We start from the raw sequence: 14,917 nt of genomic DNA, 5'->3' as shown, positions 1-14,917 counted from the left end.
AACCTTATTTCTTACTCTAAGAATCTTCTCTTATGATTTCTTGAGATTTCAAATTAACCAATTTTGTAACAATAGTGAATGTTTGTTGAGGGCCCTGTTTTTCGTATCGGGGTATGAGAATCCATAAGATAAACATGGGCTCATCTTGCTAAAGTGTGGATTTTTTCACAGATTTTGAGGGAAAATTATTGATGTATTATTGATGTATTATGAGACAAAATGAAAAATTCTCATGAATTATTAAGACCAAACATGACACTTCAAAGAAATTTTCCACTTGTAGTAAGTAGTGCTTAAGACTACACCTTAGACTCCTCAAGAGCACAAGTTCTCTGCCCGTACGAGAGTTTGAGAAGCACTGCCTTAACTGCGAAAATATTTTGATTCTTTGCCTGAGTCAGAATTCCCAGTCCTGAGATTTTGTGAGTCTATATTAAAACAGCCGGGAAGATGAGAGGAGTTGACTCAAAAGCACAAATTTGCCAGGTCTGGGTTTGGAACCCAGGGCTGTCTGCTGGGTCTTGGCTCTCACTGCGTGAGCCTTTTACCCCAAGACTTAACCTAAAAGCGCCTCGCTTCCCTGCTGGAGGCCTGTTTGCTTGCTCTTTCCTTCTTGGTGCCTGGAGTAGATTTGGAAAGGATACCTTACTTCCATCACCAGTGGTGATTGTTCCTACTTACACAGTAACACTCTGCCATCAGAGTTACTTTGTTCTCTCAGAGCCCCTGCCTGTTAGGATTCTTTCTGTTAAAAACATGGATGGAAAGGTGGTGTTGACACCAGGTCAGAGCCACATGGTCCCGAAAAAGATCACAAATTTGTAGGCAGGATCCAGATGCAGAAAGGTGGCTGTTTCAGAAGGGCCCTCTAGCTTGGGGGATGTTTAGCACACTAAGGTGAGACATTGGCTGAAGAACCCCTTACAGTGCAATGTGGAGCAACACAAGTCGTCGTATTTGGGATTCTTGAGGCACCAGGTGAGGAAAGGGTAGGTAGAGAAGGTTCAAAGCCATGAGCCCACATGTTATCCTCTGGGAAATGCCCACACCTAATCCAGTGGCCGGGGGGCCTTTCCTGCTTCACCACGTGGGCTTCTCTTCCCTCTTCCATTGTAAGCCCCTCAAAAGGAGAGGCTCTGCTACAGGCATCCTTCATTTATCTGATTTGCTTGGATCTGGGTTACTTAGAATCAACTGTCTAACCAACTAAATGAGTTTTTTAGAAAATTGAAGCTTATCCCTTGAGGCACCAAAGTAGTTTTATCAAACTAGATTCTGGTTTATATGGAATTTTTAACTTTTATTTGCCTAATTTCCTAAACATTATATTGTATGTAAGTTCTTATGAGTGCAGGTTAACATTACTAAACAGATTATACTGTTCTCTACTATGGTGAGGCTGCTTTGTACTAAATGTTCTTAAATTACCATGCAGTTTGAGTTCTGTATTGAAGTCCTTGTTTAGGGCCTCTAATTGCTGAACTGGTTGGGTTGGATGTATGTGTATGTGTATGTATACATGGGGGGATGTAGCTTCTGCCTTTTCCCCCATTGCCCTGCTATCAGGTATTATTTCTCACTGCTTTACTTTTCACTGCTGTCACTGAGTCTGCCTTGAGCAGTCTGTCCCTTCCTTCTGATCTTCTGTGAGCTAGAAAACAACGAAACAAGCCTGTTAAAATTGTATTAAATATGACCTAGGATATAAAAAAGAGTCCACAGGCAGGCATATATAGTGTTTGGATTTGAGGACAAGCGATTGTTTCCTTTTCATTTAATCCTTGGTTTCTAGAGACATTCTGAATTTTGACGCTGCTGAAAGCTTTTGAGAAATTATTGGACATTCCCGTATTTTATTTGTATCTAGTATGTAGCCCAGCAGCACTCAGGGTTCAGTAGCCGCTTAGTTGCTTGGGATAACAGACTTGTTTTGCTGCTTTCTAAGAAGAAGGCTTCCCACCACCAATACTGTGGATATGGCAGCTGGGGCCAGTGTGTGTATCTGCAGGGAACTGGTGGTGACAAGGCAAGATGAGAAGATGAGTGCGAGAAGGAGGGTGGTGAAGTTGGGTGCCCGTGTGTATCCTCCTCCAGCTGGGGGTACAAATCAGAAGCCTGGTTCCACAGGTCCACCTTGTAAAGTCAAGGGCTTTGGGAAGAGTTTTTGCCTCCTCCCAGCAAAGGTTTTGAGGCAGGAGGGGAGGAACACAGTACTGGCTTAGCTCATGCTGAGCTCGTGGGAAGTGAAAACAATGAGAAGGGAAAAGCTCTGTGTATCAGTTCACAGTTCCCTAGAGGCTGAGCCAAGGGAAGGTCTTTTTGGACCCATTCTGAGGACTGAGTCATTTTCATGATCTGAGCGTTGAGTTCCTGGGTTAATGTGCGGAGTAGTCCAACGATAGATTAATCTTCCCTCACACCAGCAGCAGACCAGATGCATACAGTGTGACTCTGCTTTCAGATTCAATTTTTTTTTTAATAAGAAAAAGCAGAGATGAAGGTAAGTATTAAAAAAAAGCAGCGTTCGCTTTAAGTTTTCAACTCTTGTCTTTTTACAATGGGATCACGCTCTCAGCACAGAATCTGCTGTAGAGAAGAGGGTATGAATCTGTGAGACGGAAACGTGGGCTGTGCTTTGACCTAGCTGACTCCACGGGGGATGGTCAGAATACAGAAATGAGTCAGGTCTGTGGAGAACCCCAGGCTTACTTGGGACTGTGCAACAGAGCTGAAAAATGCTAGGAAAGGCAGTTAGCCTCTGGGAAAAGTTATTTCCTTCTTAAATGAATGTGAAAAACTGAAAGTCATTATTCCTAGGAAAGACTTTTCCCCTCGATTGCTTCTGAATAATTGATAGAATCTGGACAGCCAGCGAGGACCTATCAGATGGGAATGGAAGAGAGTCCTTTCCCACTAAACAGGCAAAAACCTCAAACCTCCTGAGTTAGGCGCTTTGCTGGGTTCTGCTCTCTGTTGGAAGTAGAAAGGAAGAAGCCATTCCAGAAATCACGAAGGAGAATATTGAGCATGTTTGCAGAAAACTGGAAGGAAAAGACTTTGGCTAATCTCTTCAGGAAATTCTGTTTTCCTGAACAAGAGTCTCTGATTAGTGAGGAAAAGGAACTGTATATATATAACTAGAGTCTAACAAGAAAGAAGGGACCTTTATTTCACTGAAACTTAAGTCAAAGAATTCCCCCAGGGTGACCTTCCTAGGAAGGGAAGAGAAAGACTCCAGATTTGGAGAAGAAATCTGTAAGTCTGATGATAACAAGAAGCTTTCCTCATTTTGAAATTCCCTATGTAGGTTTTGTAATCAAGAATTGAGATCATTGTGGTTTTTTTTTTTTTTTTTTTTTGCGGTACGCGGGCCTGTCACTGTTGTGGCCTCTCCTGTTGCGGAGCACAGGCTCCGGACGCGCAGGCTCAGTGGCCATGGGTCACGGGCCCAGCTGCTCCACGGCATGTGGGATCTTCCCAGACCGGGGCACGAACCTGTGTCCCCTGCATTGGTAGGTGGACTCTCAACCACTGCGCCACCAGGGAAGCCCAAGAATTGAGATCATTCTGAGTCTTACACCAGCCCCTCCCTTGCACCCCCCTCAGGAACCACACCTTCCTTTCAGTCAGGACGTGTGGAGGTTTGGGGTTTGGTGGGCTACAGGTAAGGCAGCAGGCTTTCTTAGGACTGTTCTCAGTCCTGATTCAGTCTGAGTAGAGCCCAGGGTCAGGGACTGCATACACTTGCAGCTTCTGTCTGGGGACCTCTATCCTACTCTGAAGCCAGAACAAGAAAGCCCCATAAACCTGTTCATCTGATTTTTTGGCCTCATGGAAAGCAAGCATAAGCTTCACTGTGAGCACATGTGAAAACCCTTGGAGGACAGGGCCTGCCATGGAGCTGAGAGACTGCCAGTTTGCACAATGATAGATATTCACTCCTTACTTTCAAATAATTACAAAGACAGTATCAGCTCATCTTCATCTTTGCCAGTTAGATTTACCAGAGAAGAAAGCAAGTGAGGTTAGCATTATCTACCTGCCCCTGGAGAGAAAGGGAATCACACTTGGTGTGACCTGTCTGTCACCGGAGGTTTAGGTATCTCCAGCTTTACAGCAGTCAGGATAAGATGAGTAGACCCTCACCACCCCTGCCTGCCCTGCCTTGTGCTGACCCTTGGCCTGCCTTGGTTTTTTCCTTCTTCCTTAAACAAGGCTACTCCAATAGGAACTACTGGGGTCCAAGGAAGTAAAACGAATGCCCTAGAACAGGATTTCTCAACTTGAGCACTCCTGATATTTTGGGCTGGATGATTCTTTGTTGTGGGCAGCTGTCTGGTGCATTGGAGGATGTTTAGCAGCATCCCTGATCTTTGCCCACTAGATGCCAGTAGCAACCTTTCCCCAGTGTGACAGCCAAAAATGCCTCTAGACATTGCCAGGTGTCCCCTGGAAAGAAAAATTTTCTCTCAGTTGAGAACCATTGCCCTGGATAGGAGAAAATTGCCACCTGTATGTGGGAAATTTAGGACTCAGTTGGAAAAGGTGCTCGTTAAGATAAATATTGACGTGACAAGCTACCTTCTGGTAATCTGGTTATGACTGTGTAGTTAGCACACCCTTAGGCCGGGCCCTGGATTCTTTATTTTTGCTGGTGCTGATCTGTGTTTGGTTTAAAAATCTCGTCATTTTTCCTGGCATCTGCGGTTTCTTTGGCGTAGAGTGGTTGTTGCAGGTGTTCAGCTGAGCATTTCTGTGGAGAAGAGGAACTTCCTTTGTGGAAATACTTGAGGGAGCTTCCTTGCTCTGTGCCTTTAAGGGGAGACTACAGTCTGTTCTCAGCCCAGGAGCTCACAGTTTGGCCGCTGATATTTATAACCCCTATGTGACCATCCCCCTCTGCACCTCCCCCCCCAAAAAAATTCCAATGCTCTGTAATAATCCTCTCCACCCACACCATAGCAGCTGGGTGGGGAGAAGGTGAAGGAGCCTTTAAGACCCTTAAGTTTGCTTCACGTTGGACTTTTTCCAGCCCCATTTTAAAGTATTGCCATTAATATCTTAAATATCAGCACCACAAGCAAAATCCCAAGATTGTAGTCATTGCATCATCTTGAAGGAGCCTCACGCCTCAGTGAAGGTAGTAAAATCAAATGGAAAGACGTCAAGAAAGTGTTGATGGATTTCACAAAAATCCATCTGGAAATTTTGATAGCAAAGGGAAGATTTTAAAGCAAAACGAATATATCCTCAACCAGAAGGAAGGAGTGAGGAGTTTCTCTTTGAGTTTACTGAAATTCTTCACATGTAGTGTCAGCATGTAGCATTTGCAACCAAGATTGATCATCATGTGAAACATGTGTGTCCAGAAAAACTAGAATTTATCCTATGCAGAACTTGTGTTTAGTGTTGAGTTTTGATTAGTGGACACGATTGAGATAAGCACAGACTTGCAGAGCGGGGCTGTTTCTCGCTGTGTCTAGAACGCATGGTAAGTGGTCTGAGCCTTAGCCTAGTCCTGGGCACTTTCTAGCTAGCTGGCTGGCACACGAGCCATAAGTGGTGATTCTCTAGGAGGTACGATGAGTTGCTTTTAAGGGCATTTTGTTGTTAGAGGTGGTTGGTTTACCAGGAATAAAATCAGGGAGTCAGGTCAGGTCAGGTCACTGCACCAAAGCATTACTGCACCAAAAGGCTGTCCCCTGCCAGACAGACTCTTCCCAAGTCTCAGCTGTCCTGGTTGGAAAAACCTAGCTATGGGGAGAATGTGCTCCCTCCCCACCTTCCTTATTACTTTCCCAGTGCCACTACCGAATACTTTTCAAATACCAGTCTCTGTTAGTGGCTGTGGCAGATTAATGGGATACACTTATCCCCTGGGCTTTCACAAGCTATTTTCCTACCACCAGTACTGTGATTTGAAATGTGGACCTTTCAGAACTTTGGCCACCCAGGGATGAGAATAAGTGCTGTTCTGCAAGGTGATGGTCCGTGGATCACTTTTTGGGGGTTAGGAGGAAGGGGCTCTGTATTCCTTTCAGTCCAGCCTCACTGAGCATTTGCTCTGGGCCAGTCCTTGTGGTGAGAGCTGGGGTCTCAGATAGTCTCTAGTTAACAGTGCAGTAGGAGAAACAGGCACAAAGAATTGCAGTGGTGGTGATATAATGGTAAGAACAGTAAGAGAGACCTAAGTCTAAATTATCTCCGATCCTAACCCCCCCCCGTAAATCAGACATTTAAAATCCCAGTTGCAGGTAAGAAAACTGAGATTTGAAGATGTTAAAGTAACTTGTTCAAGCACAGAGCGAATAAATGTTAGAGCCGGGATTGGAAAGATCTGTTTGGCACCAAAGCTCGTGCTTGACCAGTGGCCCTCAGTGGGGGTGGGAGGAGCAGTTTTGGCCCTTGGAGGACATTTGACAATGTCTAGAAACATTTTTTACTGTCACAACTGGGGAGGCTGCTACTGGCATGTAGCGGGTGCTGCTAAATTTCCTGTAATACACAGGATAGCCCCTTACAATAAAGGGTTATTCAGCCCACTTCTAGAAATATAGGGGGTTTTGATATTTTGCCCTTTTCAGATTCCATAACAAGTAAGAGTTAACTGATGAAATAGTCCCATTGCCTGGGGAAGCTTCATGGTTTTCCTCCCTTTTTTCAAAATTTAGTTAAGAAACAGTGTTGGTTCTGAGAATGACTTGTACAGATCTGTTGGATCAGGTCAGGATCTTGGTGAACTAATTTGAGTCAGTGGCTAAAGAATTCTCTCCATGCTTGACCAGTCCCCACCCCACCCTGCCTGCCACAAGGTTCCTGCTGTGGAAATCAATCAGCTGTGTATCTCAAGCTGCTTCCTGTAGGGTGTGTTATGGAATGGCATCAGCCCTGCACCAGCTGGGAGTACTGACCTCAGTGTGATTTTATCAGACTGTCTCTTTTGAGCCTTGCTATTTGGAACAAAAGATCCTCTGTTAGGAAAGCAGAGAGCTAGTGTGATTGGACAGCTAGCGTGTATGCACATGGTTCCCACGGAAAAAACAGACATAAATTATGCTGTAGCCTTCTAAAACTTGGGCCTCCAAGGTGGTTTTCCCTTAGCATCTGTCTGTATTCACCCTTCTTTCTGTGAGTGCTTATCCTTCCCCCAGATCAATGCAGGAGCCATCCAATATGATGGATTAAGTGGTGGCATCCTGCAAAACTGGTCTGTATCTGTGCCTCCACTTTTTTGCTTCTCCAGTCTTAGGGACCACGTTTTTAATCCCTACTGTCTATCCAGTCTTGTTTCCTATATAGACCATTCACTCCATCCACTTGTCCCAAACACTTCTTATTCATTGTACCTATTTGATTTCTACTCATACCTGACCTCCTCAAAACCTTCTTGATCGCCCCCCCCCCGCCCCGCAGGCTAGCTCACTACTTCTCCCGTTCTCTTAAATCACTTAGTATGTGTAACTCATTTGGCCTTCATCATATACTGCCTAATTTTGGCGTTTAATGATTATATGCATTGTCCCATCCCTCATCTTAATATATCCATTTTTGTGTCTCTCAAAGTAGTTAGCATGTGGGTATATGCATAGTTGGAGATTAGTGAATATTTGACTGATTGAGTGAATGCTCTTTACACCACGTGAACTGTAGGATTCAAAATGCTGACTGTTCCTCAACACTTGAGGTAAATCCTTGTGTGTCCTGAGAAATTCTAATCCTAGCCTGGATTCCTCACCTCTACATCTCGCCTCTGGGCTCCCTTCCTTCTCTTGCCTCTGGGCTCCCTTCCTTCTCTACTAGTTATCATATGTTAAAGAAACACAGTTTCATTTCAGTATTAGCCTGAACAAAGTAAAACTAAGGAATTTACTACTTGAGGTGCACCTGAAGAAAGCCAGGTTCTGAAATACTGTCTTGTAGTTACCCATTACATTAGAGTCACTGTCATTTACTCAACCAGTTGACACCAAGAAGAATCTTCATACTTCATTCAGCTTGGCGTAGTGAGAAAAACTGAATACGAGGTTGTGTCAGAAATATTCAACTTTGAATTCTGGCTCTATCATTTACTAGCTGAGTGACCTTGGGGGAAATTACTTAACCTCTCTGTATAGTTATTTCAACTATAAAATGTGAGCAGTGGTAAATCCTACCTTTAGGGTTTTTATGAGAATCAAATGAAGTGATGTAGATGAAAACCCTAGGCAGATATTAAGTGCTCAATAAATGATAATATTCTTTTAAGAAGTTTATCCAGATGCACAAATTATAATATTATGAAATCTTTTTAATAAGAAAAGTTATTCCCTTGGTGCCTACAGCTTGATCATTCCCCAGAAGATTTGATCTAAGACCCAGCACCAGATTAAATTAGTTCTTTTTCTTCTTGAAAAAATGGAAATGATGAAGATAAAGTAAATTAGTTTGATGACAGCAGTGAAACAGGTGGATGGACAAAGAGCCTTCCTGAGCAGTTTATCTGGGGAACAAATGAAGAGCTTGTTTCCAGCCCTATACCAGCAATACATAGGCAGGTTTAGGTCATGACTCCTTAGCACAGCTTTAAATATACTTTATGTACACATACATACATATACATGGTTATTAATTAATTTATTCATTCATTGATATCAGAATCCCACAGCCAGCAATTTTCTCTGAGACCATTTTGACCTTGGCTTATGTGCTCTACAAATCAATATTATTTTCAAATCATTAACCAGAATTAACCGGAAGCCATTACCAGCTCAGTGACTTCCCCAGTCACTCAGTTACCTAGCAGATCAGCTTTAATGATCTCAGGGTCCTTGGCCTAATTAGCTTTTAGCATAGACCATGTTACCTTCCTCTGTTGCCATACAATGGCAACTACCAAGTCAGCATCTTTGAGAGAGACACCTTAATATTAATCAATCTTTAATTAAAACATTAAGATGTGAGGGGAAAAAATATCAGCTTAATTTCAGAGGAAGCAGCTTAAAAACACAGATATAATTAATCTCTCTGCCAAGCACATATACCAGATCAAGATGTTTTACAGAAAAGCTTTCAGCAAATATATGTTTCTAGTATTTGGTTACGTGTATTTGTGAGCAAGGGAAGAAGAAGATAAGAATTCAAAGAAATTGAACCTGTCTTAGGTCTTCTCCAGCTTGAATTCATTGCATCCATTCAAGTAAACCATTTAATATCTCTCTCATCTTGCAGTTCACTCCCCGAGAAAGAGCTCTGATTTGGGTCTAATTCTTTAAATTCAAACCTAAGTTGTTTGTTTGTGATCAGTGATAAGAATTGCTGTAGTAACAAAATGAAAGAGTTTTCAAAAATCTCTTGACTCTGTATTACTTACTTTACCTCCTTTTCTAACATTGGAGAGAGGACCCCTACAGCAAGATTCCTTAGAGATTCAGCCCAGGGATATGTTTCATAGAAATAGCTAAGCACCTTTGTGAAGTTGCTACTTTGTGAAAGTTGTGAAGTCATGCCATCCTAGAATTGGAAAGGCTACTCTTGGTGTTAAGTGAAAGCCCACATGGTCACTTTCTCAAGGAAGCCTCCCCTGAACCTCCAGACCACATCAGGGCCCTTGACAGATGCTCTCATAGCACTGTTTGCTTTTCCTTCAGAGTACTTATTGCAATTGAATTAAAATGAATGTCTGTCTCCTCTACTAGAACGTAGGCTCCTGATCATGTCTTGTTCATCACTTTCTCCCTTAGTGTCTGGCATAGTTTAGGGCACATAGTAGATCCCAATAAATATTTGTTGAACAAATGAAAAGAACCAAGGCTACACCTTGTGGAATTACTTGCCTTAAGAGGAAGGCAAGAGGAGCCCAGACACAAAAGAAGGACTGGCTAGAAAGGTACCATCAGTATAGCACAGTGTCATGGAAGCCAGAAGAGTCGCAATAAGGGAGGACCGATACTTACTTTCTCACCACTGCTTATCCTTAATCCCCTACAGTCTGATCCAGCCCCCATCACTGCACTGAAACCATTCTTTCGGAAGTACCCCCTGATGTCCTAGTTGCCAAGGCTAGTGGCCTAGTCTAACTCATTGTCTTCCTCATTCCTTGTGCACCATTTAACATCATATCTTCTTTCTTAAAACCCTCCTGTCCATTTACTTTCCTGACCTTGTGCTCTCTCTATTTTCTTCTCTGGCTGCTCTTCTGCTTTCTGTTTTGGTTTGTCTTTCTACCTCCCCAGCATGTGGTGCCTGAAATCCTGTCATCTGCCCTCTTCTCCCCTCTCTCCACACTCAGCCCCAGGATGTCCAACTCCTCACTGTTCTACAAGAGAAAGTTTCCACGTATCTACCTCTGCCCTGAACTTCAGTCTTTCTGGACACCTCCACATGGGTAGCCTTTGAGCCCCTCACACTCAGTATGCTCCACATGGAATGTGCTGTCTCCTTCAGTGTTTTCTTCCTCCCTGCTGCTGTTTTACAGTACTACTGTGCCCTCAGTCATCCAAGAGTAATATATGACAGCCTTATTTTAAATTTATTTTTCCCCCTAACCTCTACCTTCTATCAGATCAGTTGTAAAGTCCAAATCGTCTGCCTCTGCAATTTCTTTACCATGCCCTTCTTCAGTTTCATGAGTCTGGGCTTTTGTTACCTGTTACCTAAACTGTGTAACCCTCCTAGCTGATTGTTCCACCTTCCATCTTCCCCAACTATGCTCTGTTCTATACATATTGATACCAGTGCAGTATCAGCAGACCTAGGCTCAAATCTTAAGAGCTTAGGTGTTTAATAGCTGTGTTCCTTTGGAAAAGTAAGTTTAGCACCCCAAGCGTCATTTTTAAGTTAAGGATTTGGATTTTTTTAATGCAATAATATATATTAAACGGCAGTTGAATGAGCAGCCAGGCTCAAATTCTTAGGAAATTTTCCACACACCACTCAATAACTCGCATGACCCCCTGGTAAGTTAAATAAGTAAGTCTTGGTGTAGTCATGGTGTTCTGAATAAAGCAAAAGTTCACGCTTGGCATTCAAGGGCCTTCGTGAACTGGCCTTGAGCTCCTTAGCATTCTGACCTTTCATTTTTCCCTTGCATACATCCTATAACTTAAACCATGATAACCTTGAATTTGCTTCTTTAGGGTCCCTACCTCTTTAGGTTTCCTGCCTCTAGTCCTTCACTTAGAAATCCTTTCTTTACTGTCTCTGTATATCCAGATCCTAATGAGTAAATGTGATTCCCTCCGTAATCCCCTGCTTTCCTTCCTCCCACTCTTCTGTTAGGCCTTTTCTCACTTACAAAGCCCTGTGCTTTTGTCATCACTACTGTCTTGGGGAGTGGCTAAAGAGGGATTAATACACTGTCTTTTGGAAAGTCTACAAGCAGGAAAGGGCTTACAGAGGTCATGAGAGTTCCTGAAGAGTGTGGAAAGTTTTCTCATGAGTTCCAAAATGCACGAGAACTCAAATAGCATAAAAATTCTTAGTATCCCATTTAAAGCAAGCTTCACATCATGCTGCACTGCTTAATCAGCCACTCTGTAGCCATCTTTATGTAATAAAAGGATGGTAGTGACTTATGCCCAACAGGTTCAGACGAATACTGTGGAATTTCCACTTGCCACTAAATAAACGCTTGTGAAGTCTAGAGATCGTAAGATGAAAGGCATTTTGTAAATTTTAAATGTGCAAGATCCAACCAGTCTTCTGTCCCCTCCTCTAGTCAGCACTAATCCTCCAAGGGAGAGAGGTGGATGAAAAGGCAGTATAGAATCTGAGGAAGTGTGGATTTAGGGTCTCCAGATTTTCCTAGGAGGCTGGTGGTTTAAAAGTCTGGAGCAGACAAAGGCAAAGTGCCAAGTCCAAAACTTGGAAAGGGAGCTGTGTTAGGGTGTGAGGAGACTCCACCTTGCTGTTTTAATTAGGAGACAGCAGGAAAGGCCAGGATTGTTCTTTCTTCCAAGTTCACCAAAGGAAAATCTGACACCAATTCTGTTCTTAGGAATTTTGAAATGAGTAGAGAATTCTTTGAACTCTGTAATCAACTAAGTGGAAACTAATTTGAAATTTGGCATCAGCACAGATATTTGTGTTATAGGAATGGGGGAAGCATCCAAAGGGGTGCTCCCTGTACTTCTCTTTTTAAAAGTTTACACACAGCATGTGAAATGAACAGATGCTTTTTTTTTGTTGGAGCTGTCAGGGTAACAAGAAGTTGAAAGCTGTATCAGGTATTTATTTCAGTCACTGAGATGGCTATTGGCAGAGTTCCACATACCAAAACTAAGGAGAAACTCATGAACAGATTTAAAAAAAAAAAAAAAGACATGGAGGAAGAGACTTTGTGCCTCCTTTCCTTCTAAACACAAACTGATGATTTTACACAAGGAGCGAAGCACTTTTTGCGGGGGTGGGGGGCGGGATAATTGGCCAACTTTATGTAGTACTTTCCACAAGGCTGTGTTTGAATTTTGGGCTGTGTTTGAATTTGGGGGAGATTTATCTGTAATGGTCTCCTAATACGCTAGTCAGAGAGTGTGACTTAAGCTGATAAGTAATTTGAATCTGAACTTCATAGTTGCTAAAATGCTCCACTTATTTATTTGTATTATAATATGGAGCATTGGCGACAGTGGTGAGAATAAGGTAGATAGGTGTGGGGAGGGATTAAGAAAAGACTGAATTGACTGGCACCTGCCTTGGTGAGGAAACAGGAAAGGAATTTCTGGCCATGAAGTTTGTGAATCCACATCAACATCATTCTTTATAATAGAATAACCACCCACCCTTAGTCCAGAGCCAGAATTGCTCAGATTCTTCCAACCAGAGGGCCCCTGTCACACTAAACAGTCTGTTATGATATCTCAACACATAAGTGAGTGTATTTGGCCAGGGAGATTTGCTAGTGAAATTGATCTTGCCTTCCCTGGGTTTTTCCAGTTGTACTTAATAATTAAAGGAAAATTAAAACCCAGATTCCCTGAAACGTAAAGTATCAGATCTGTAAGCTTATCAAGCCTTCCAGGCACATTGTGTTAGAGTTTGAAGGGACCTTAAAATTCATCTTGAACAAACTGTTAGAGGAATTGTAAATCTTGTTCCCCAAATCTCTGCCAAGTGATTGCTTGAATTTCTGCTCAGACACCTCCAGGGTCAGAAAAGTCATCCCTTTAGGGGACACCCTATTCTTTGAATAGCTGTGAGAAAGCTCTTTGTTGGTTTGAAATCTGCCCTTGGATCTTAGTGTGCCAGCTTCAGTAGACATCCAGAACAAGCTTCCTTCCTCCCACTTCCCAGCCCTTTAGTTACTTCATCATATTGCTTGGAAACTTCTCTAGGTCAAGCATTCTTGGTTCTTTCTGCTGTTTGTTCCTCAGAGGACAGTGTTTCTAGTGTCTTGCAGTATAGGACCAGGAGGACTCAGGATTCCGGGGCAGCTCCTTTAACAGTTTTAGAACTAAAGAATATTCAAGTTAGAAAGGCTGTCAAGACACAACCTAGTCTGCACATCCTCCCTTTCAGTTACAGATAAGAGTCTTCTGGATTTGAGTAGGCAGAAATTGATCAGCTTCAAAGTGAGAAATGAAGTGTAAGACATTTTGCCAGTCTTTTGGCTGCTTAATTCTGATCACAGGCTTCAGCTGACACCTCATTTTTGTCAAGGACCTCTCTGGCTCAAGTAAGCCTAAGGCTCAGCTCAGGGTTTCATTGCCAGATCTCCATACACCAGCTATTGGCTTCACTTACTGTCTGTGTAAAGGACAGAAATAACTTTTCCGTAAGTTTTACCATCTGTATTGACCACTTGATCAATTCAGTAATTTTAATAGACTTTTTTTCCTTCATAAAATCAGAAAATGACCATCACAAAGGGAGCAGCATATTACACCCCTTCAGATATGCAGCTGCCTCTGGTGGACATTTTCGTGGGTTGCCCTTTGTACTTTCTTTGTTTAACAGTCACCAGATGACTAGATGGCTTTTCTTTTTATAAATTTATTTATTTATTTTTGGCGACTTTGGGTCTTCGTTGCTGCGCACAGGCTTTCTCTAGTTGTGGAGAGCAGGGACTACTCTTCGTTGCGGTGTGTGGGCTTCTCATTGCAGTGGCTTCTCTTGTGGAGCACGGGCTCTAGGCGGACGGGCATCAGTAGTTGTGGCTCGCCGGGTGGTGGCTTGCGGGCTCTAGAGCGCAGGCTCAGTAGTTCTGACGCACGGGCTTAGTTGCTGCGCGGCGTGTGGGATCTTTCCGGACGAGGGCTCGAACCCGTGTTCCCTGCATTGGCAGGCAGATTCTTAACCATTGCGCCACCAGGAAAGTCCTAGATGGCTTTTCTAAAAGCCAGAAAGCTGTGGACGGGATTGTGGGCCACTTTTCTTTAGTATTTTCCATCTTGAGACTTGAAATACCCATGCTTTTTAGCTGGCCCCAGGGAGCTCACGTTTCCTTGGATGTACCCAGCAATAAAGGAGCCCAGGTATTTGGGCGTGGGGCACTGCTGCCAGCATCTCCGCCGTCACGCGGCCCCCCAATTCCCTACTCCTCAGTCATCAGCACCATTCACATCTGTGGGCAAAGCCTTGGTTGGGGAATGGAACAAGACCTGACCTACGTGAGGAGCTGAAGAGAGAAGGTGCTGGAGTTTATCCAATAACTTGGTCCGAATTTAAGTGCCAGGTTTCAGCCTGGAGTGTTCTTGGGCCCGGCAGAGGCGCGCTAAAGGTGACATTGGAGGGACTAGGGACACCCCTTTGGCGGCAGAGCCGAATCCGGGAGCGATGCGGGCGGCATCGCTACCCTGCCGGCAGATGGGGCCCAGAGTGGCCCTCGCCAGAGCCGGCTGGCTGGGGGGCGGCGGGAACGCCCCTTCTGGGTTCGCTCGCCCTTGGGCTAGGAGCCCGGCGGGTTGGTACGCGGCGGGGGCAGCGGGGGCCCGGCCCGCGG

At 43.7% G+C, this 14,917-nt stretch overlaps 1 protein-coding gene across 1 annotated transcript in view; it reads left to right on the top strand.

Annotated features, from left to right (window-relative positions):
• Positions 1–14,917, top strand: part of MACF1 (microtubule actin crosslinking factor 1) — a 350,964-nt gene that overhangs the window by 267,371 nt on the left and 68,676 nt on the right. The gene's annotated exons all lie outside the window — the stretch shown is intronic.

This window comes from Lipotes vexillifer, unplaced genomic scaffold (genome assembly GCF_000442215.2).
Source record: "Lipotes vexillifer unplaced genomic scaffold, Lipotes_vexillifer_v1.1 scaffold213, whole genome shotgun sequence".
Taxonomy (NCBI): Eukaryota; Metazoa; Chordata; class Mammalia; order Artiodactyla; family Lipotidae; genus Lipotes; species Lipotes vexillifer.
This window is presented reverse-complemented; position numbering and strand designations above follow the sequence as displayed.